The following is a 7496-nucleotide window of genomic DNA, read 5'->3' as shown; positions in this document are numbered from 1 at the left end:
AGACCTGTATCACAAATTCTATAACCAAGCTAGATATTCTCTTTTTTATATCTGTGCATTTGATTTCTCTTTCCTAGGTGCACTCTAAGGAATGCCTACAAGAAGAGAGAAGGACCATCTACATTTGCCTGGATTTGCTTGTCAAAGAGCAGGAGATAAAAAAAAGTGTCCTCTTATTGTTTACTGAAATTATAGTTTGACATGGGAAACTATGAAGTTTCAAAAAAGGGAGGTTGTAATTGGTGGAAAATCAAATAATAATCAAATAACAGAGTTTAAGTATAAAATAGTAATCTTCCTCCCTATATTCTTGTCCTTCCTGCACCTGCAAGTGATCTCTCTACCATGGATAATATGCCACATTGCAATATACACTTAATTGTCATGTTATCCAGCCCAATCTTAACTAGTTTGCTAGGCAGCATGTGATGGAGTAGTCTGTTCAGTGCATTGTGGCAGATAAAGTATATTATATCTACCCCTTTCTGCAGTACCATTTAAAAAGTTATCCAATTAAAAATGGTGTCAAGTTAATCTAGGAATATTTGTTTTTGATAAACCAATGTTGTCTTCCGATAATCAGGTATTATTTTTGTAGTGCCTAAAGAGTCACTTTGGTGTTAGACTGATCAGCCTGTAGTTGGTGGGATCTTCTTTTTCTTCTTCTTTTTAGTAAAAAAAGATTTGCTTTCTTTCAGTAATCTGGCACTTCATCAGCAGTTCTCAAAGTAATATACAGCACAAGCATTCAGCCACACCATTAGGTGGTCCCTTCTGTATTCTAGAAAACAATTAGTCTTGTCCTGAAGGTTTACATTAATTCAAACTGACCATATTAGTTTCAGATTTTAATCCTGCCTCTTTATTTTGCTATTCACAGTTTCTTGATTAAGACACATATTTTTATGATACAGCAGTTGAAATCAGATGGAAAACTCAATAGTTTCATCTTTGCAGTGTAACTTGTTAACAGTTTGCCAACATATTAATAAATGGATATATTGCTGTCAGGTTCCCTCAAATCCTTATTCTCGGGCTCTGCCATTCTGTTGGGAGGGGGAGGTTTTACTCTGTAGGGAGCAGGAAGTCTTGTGGCCTCTGGGATGTGTTTCCTTTACTTTGTTCTCTTCACTTTTGATGTATCTCTTTGGGTGAGAAAGGGGGGAAGTAATGTGCCTGGGATCATCTGCCTTATCTCTACTCAGCTGGGAACAGAATGAAATGCTTGAGAATCACACCTTTATCGCTCTGGTCCCCATAACAACTTCATATCTCTGATTGGCTAGAATTGAACTGGACAGTTGGGCACTGGGGAGGGGTTTGAACAGAGGATTGTAATGTAACGTTTTGCACGGGAAATATTTAGATCTTGCCTTGCCTTTCTGCTTTCACTAACTCTCAATAAAAGTTCCTTTTGAAACAATGCCAGTTTCAAGAGTTTTGCTTTCTTGGGAGTGTTAGCTGAGGCAGGACCTTACAATTGCTTTTTTTCTTTTTAATTTTTTTAATACTTTTTGCTATTTTTAGCATCCCTTCCTAAACTCAACAGATTCTGAGCTTTTACTTTCCTGATACAAACTTTGTAGTTTGAGGCTACTCTCTACTGTCCACTAATATTTTTATCAATAGAAGAGACTATTTGTAGCTCATGGCTGAAATGAGGGGTCCTTGATGCTCTCTGAGCTTGGTTGTTTTCTTGCAAATCTCTATAGAGATTCTCAATTATCCAGATCATGGTTGTCCCAAGGTTGCTTTTTTCACAGGACAACTGGAATTTCTTGTTTTTCTTTAAAGACATTTCACTTTTCATCCAAGAAGCTTCTTCGATTGTTTTCTTGCAAACGTTTCCTTACTCAAACTAGATAGCATCAGTGCTAGTTGGCACTCTGACAAATCAGCCATCAACAGATACATAGACATAAACAATATCTATATACTAATCAAAAGAAACAACCCCCAAAAAGGAACAAAAAGACCAGAAAATCTCCTCAACAATAATCAAAACCCAAATGAGCAAACACCAAGATTAACATTAGATCAACAATCAAGCAGCAAACAATACCCCAATCAAGGAACTGCCAAACAAGCTAACAGTAAACAGCCCAAGTAAAGAACCACCAAGAACATTCTCATCAACACTGGCAGGACAACCCACTAGAACAGAGGTCTCCAACCTTTTGGGCACCAGGGACTCGTTCCACGGAGAAAGATTTTTCCACAGACTAGAGAGTCCGTGGTTTTGTGTGCTGCCTGCATCCCATGGATGGGGCTTTGCTTGTTTGTGCAGACCAGTTGCTGGCATGCCGTGGCCCAGTACCAGTCCATGGACTGGGGGTTGGGGACCCCTGCACTAAAATATAAAATGTGAGTAAATCCCACTCCCTACTAGCACTTATATTGGGGTAATGAAATGTCTGCAAAAAAACAACCAAACTTAGACAACACCAAGGATCCCTCACTAATATTTTTGTATAGTTACTATATACTGGCTTTTTCAGCTGTCTTCTGTCTATTCTTTCTCTTAATTTGGATCTCTTTGTGGTTATACTATAAGTATCTTCTTATTTAGGAACTCCTATCCATCCTGAGCTCTTTTCTTATTAACTTCTTCTGGCATCAAACCCTACTTGCCATTGTTCTAAGTTCATTGAAATCTGATCTTTTAAAATACAAAATGAGCATTTAACGATGTTTAATTTTAGTTTCTATTCAAAGCAAAAAAATCAGCATTTCATGTTCATCTGCCTCCAACTTCCCTGCTACTTTCACTTCTTCAACTAAATCATATATACTTGACATTTATCACAGCAAAGTATCATGTTAAGGACAACAGATCTTGTGTCTTCTTCCACCATCTAAAGGAAAAAATTGTCAGAAAGACAAAACAGAATTATACCATGCTTAGCAGATTTGTCTCTTAATAGATGTTGGGATCATTAAAATATCTCATTATTATTTTACACCTTTTTGAAACATGTACACTTTTCTCTTGAAAGGCACTATCCCATCTTCTCTTAAGTTTGGTAAATAATAGACAGCAATAATACTTATTCCTTCATAACCAAGTTGATGTTTAAATCATTACCAAATCAGAAACATTTATTGACTTGGTAATGATTTAGATTTTAATTTGTATTGCTGAGGATATTTTAGTTTGTATTACTGAGGAGGACTGGGTAATTTTAACATAGTGAGCAAGATTTTCATCCTATTCTATTTCTTATGTCTCTTTGAACAGTCATGAGAGACATCCTATAAAGTCTCCTTGGTATCAATAAAATCTTATTAGCCTTTACATAGTCACAGCTCAAGCTGAACATTAGTATATAGACAATGAAAGCAATGAACTTTACAAGCAATATTCTGATTTTTCACTGAGTGAAATATCCATTTCAGCAGCCTTCCCACTTTCAGCAGAGTGGGATGTATTCTACATCTCTTGTTTCTAATTGTCACTTTATCCATTCAACTTTCTCTTCTGTTTGATTGTCTCCTTACATAATTTCTTCCACCATCACTTCCATCTTTCTTCTTTGAACCATTAAGTCCTTGTCTTTAGCATTTATCTCTCTGATCCTTTTCTCCAAGGACTGTTTTGTTGCAAATGTATGCCAGATTGTTTTCAATCAAGACACACGTGTCTGTGTTATTTTTCTCCAAGTAATATAAAATCTCAGAACCTATGGTAAAAATAAATGGGGAGATTCCAGGAAGATAATAAATGCAGTCCAAATGCAGTGAACAAAGCTGGATTCATTTGTAATTGTACATAGCTGCATACTCCTGAGACTTTCCTTACTTTTCCCTTAATTACTTCAGTACAAGCAATTTTATTAGTGTACTTTGCAGCATCATTAACTATTACTTTAGGCTTAATATTAAAAATAATGAGCTAATACAATATTAATGATATTAATTAATATCATCAAAACTTCCTTATCCCCTGATACAAAGAGCCTAAGAGGTTATTCCTATCTGTCATTTAGTTATAAGAAAAAGACAGAATGAATCAGGGAAAATCAAGGTGAAGAAGAGACTTTATTTTCTTCCACTTCTTAATAGAATAACAGAGTTGGAACGGACCTTGGAGGTCTTCTAGTCCAACACCCTGCACAAGCAGGAGACCCTATGCCATTTCAGACAAATGGCTTTCCAGTCTCTTCTTGAAAGCCTCCTGTGATAGGGCACCCACAACATCTGAAGGCAAGCCATTCCACCGCTTGATTGTTCTCACAGTTAGGAAATTTCTCCTTAGTTCTAGGTTGCTTCTCTCCTTGATAAGTTTCCATCAATTGGTTCTTGTTTTGCCTTCTGGTGCTTTGGAAAATAGTTCCCCCCCCCCATCTTTGTGGCAGCTTCTCAAATATTGGAACACTGCTATCATGTCTCCATAGCCTGTGGGTACCCTTTTATCCTTTCCTTTAGTTATCTTGCTTTTCTAGAGCATTTTTTCAACAAAGTGCTTTCCAAAAAAAAGCCAATGTGTTTTTGTTTGTGGCTAGGGCAACAGCTTTGGTTTTTTGCTTTTGGACTGGGGATTTAAAAAAAAAATCCTAACGGTCAGGTTTTATCAATAAGTGATAAACTAGACCTCAAAGAGGAGTCAAAGTATAGTCCTTAATGGGCAACTCAATGAAATACTCACAGAAAATGGTTTCATACATAAAAACTGCACAACAAATATGTTTTAGGGTTAAAATTAAATAGTCTTAACCAGAAAAAAGATAGCTTGACTTTATAAGCCCCCCTCACAAAGTTATTTCTGCTGTTCAAATTCTCATATGGATACGAGGCTTCAAGGATTGTATTGAAAGAACCCAGGCTATTTTTCTTAGGAAACTTCTGGGTCTTCCTCCCTGTGTTGGGTTTGCTTCGATCTACCTGGAACTGGGCATTCATTCAGTCGAATGCATGGCGTGGATTAACACCTTCAAACGGTGGTTTCGGGTGCTCTTTTCGACAGTCCCTGGTAGCTACCTCTCCCTGGTGTTTGCTGACTCTCATACCTCTCATTGGGAGAGGGAGCTGACGAAGAAACTCCACTTGCTAGGTTTTATGGGGGATGCTCTGGGAGATTATGGTCTCAAGGATGCCCAGTTTAGGGTAGTCCAATGGCTTGTGTACATAGATTTGCAATATTTAAGAGCCAGAGCCAACAAAACCTGCTCCCCTTTGATCTTCAGCCGTTCTAATAATTATGGATTGAGGATGGCTTCATATTTCTATACTATAACCATCCCCAAGTATAGAAGAGTCTTTTCCCTGGCCCGTTTCAATATCTTGCCCTCAGCACTACTCGATGGGCGATTTAAGAGGCTCCTGTTTAGTGAGCGACTATGCCCCTGTGATAGGGCTGAAGTTGAAACTGTGGAGCATGTTTTATCATACTGCCCTATGTATAACACAGGCAGAATTAAATTATTGTCTCTCCTTGGAATTGATCCCCCTGGTTCTAATGTTAGTAATTTGGTTTTATATTGTCTAGGGGATGGCTCCTCCTATATTACTTCTCAGGTTTCTAAATTTTTTTAAAGAGCTGTAACTATTAGAGGAGAACGTTGTAATTCCCTTTAGCCAAGGCTTCTGGTGTTTAATTGTTTGTGATTATATTTTTCTTGTGTTTTCTTTTGTTGCACTTGCATTTTGGTCTGTGACCGCAAAATAAAAAAATATTATTATTATTATTTCTGCTGTTCTATTCCTTGACTCATGAGTGAAAAGCTCCTTCTCTCAACCAGACTTGATGCTTTTTCCCTTTGCTCAACAGATACATGTCTTCCTTGTAACAATCTCCCTTTTCTTTCTTGAGTAGAAGGAAGAATCCCACTCTTTAGCAACTATCAGCCACAAGGAAAAGAAAAAGTACACACAAAGATATCACTCAGGGGATTTTTGAAGTTCATTAAAATAATTGAGAGAGAGGTGTAGTCCCAAGACTCAGAGGAAAGTCATTTTAGGGTTGCAGTCAGTTTCCATCCTCACAGAATATTATTATTATTATCAGCATATGGCATTCTTACAGTAACCGGAGATCACAATTCAATTGCAGAGTAGTAGTTTTGCTTGCTAAGGTACAGCCCTGTTATAGTACACACTCGCACGCTTCCCAAGGTGCACCACAGTAGGGCAAACTGGCTTTGCACCAGACAGAAAGACGAGCGGCTCTTCCTGCAGCATTACCCAAGGCACTCTTCTTTCTCAGAGCTGCCCTGCAAATGGGAACTGCAACCAGGAAGGTTCAGAGCTCTCAGGAATCTGATTGCCTGCACAGAACACCAGCTTGTCTCCCCATCAAAGTGGTACCTATCTATCTAATGTACTTGCATAGAACATGCATTGAACTGTTAGGTGGACAGAAGTTAAAGTGAGTGACAGGAGCCACATAGTGCTTGGGCTTGAACTGCAGGAGCTGAGGCCATCATCAGTGTCATTAAGCCACTGAGCCACCTTGCCTCTTATCCACACAGAATCATAGAATCACTGAATAACTCAGAGAAAGAAGTAAATCAGAAAAAAGTACCTGATTTAGGTTAGAGGTAAAGGGATAAGAATCAAGGGCCAGGGTCAGCTTGCTTTTAACATTGAATAAGGAACTCTTTCCCATAAATATTTAGTTTTTCTGAGGAAAAATGAATTTATGTTTACATACCAACAATGGTTAGAGCTAAAATATGTACACATGTGTAGAAATAGTCCTTCTCTGTTTCAATATGGAGAGAGGGACCCTGCACCACTCGTAAATAAAAATAGCTTTCTACCAGAGATGGATATTCTTTTCCCACAGAGGTAACTTAGTTTTTGCCTAATTACATGCTAAAAGGGGCTCTGTCTATCAGCACATGAATCCTCTCAGTTGCCATCTCTTTTGTGATCTTTAGTTTCCCAGAACAGACAGGCAGAAGGTATACACACAATCATGGAATGAATGATTATATCTATAATAATCTGCATCTCGTGTTTCATATTTAAACTAATGTTCTTATTAATCTAAGTATTTTGCTCCAGAAACATCCAAAGTAGGACACTCACTAGCAAAAATGTAGTCTGGCTAGTATTTATTGTTCTTAAAATAAACAAAAACTTTCTCTGGAGAACAGAGATAAGATAGCAGTCTCTAGGGTAACTGTACAAAGTAGTTAACAATTCTCTTCATTTTCTCCTCACTTTTTAAAATGTTCTGCAAATATTTTCCAGCTTCCTGAGTTAGACATGTGACCATGTGCTGCAGAAAGAACAATTCTCAGGCCAAAAACAATAATAATAAAAATGAATAAAGCAAAATAGAAGGCCTGGCTGCGGTAAACACAAATGAGTCTTTTGAAAAATGAAGCTGATATTACTGCCAGAGGGATATGAAGCTATCCCTCTGGCAGTAATGTTAAAAAAAATCTACTTAGCATCTGTATTTATAGTGACATAGCAGGATATTAATCAATCTATGTATTATTTTAACAATATTTATAAAATACCTAAAGAAGACCTCAAGCAGGGTATAT

The sequence above is a fragment of the Protobothrops mucrosquamatus genome, unplaced genomic scaffold (genome assembly GCF_001527695.2).
Source record: "Protobothrops mucrosquamatus isolate PMUCROS unplaced genomic scaffold, P.Mucros_1.0 scaffold1040, whole genome shotgun sequence".
Classification (NCBI taxonomy): domain Eukaryota; kingdom Metazoa; phylum Chordata; class Lepidosauria; order Squamata; family Viperidae; genus Protobothrops; species Protobothrops mucrosquamatus.
The sequence above is the reverse complement of the archived record's forward strand: the minus strand, read 5'-3'. Positions refer to the sequence as shown.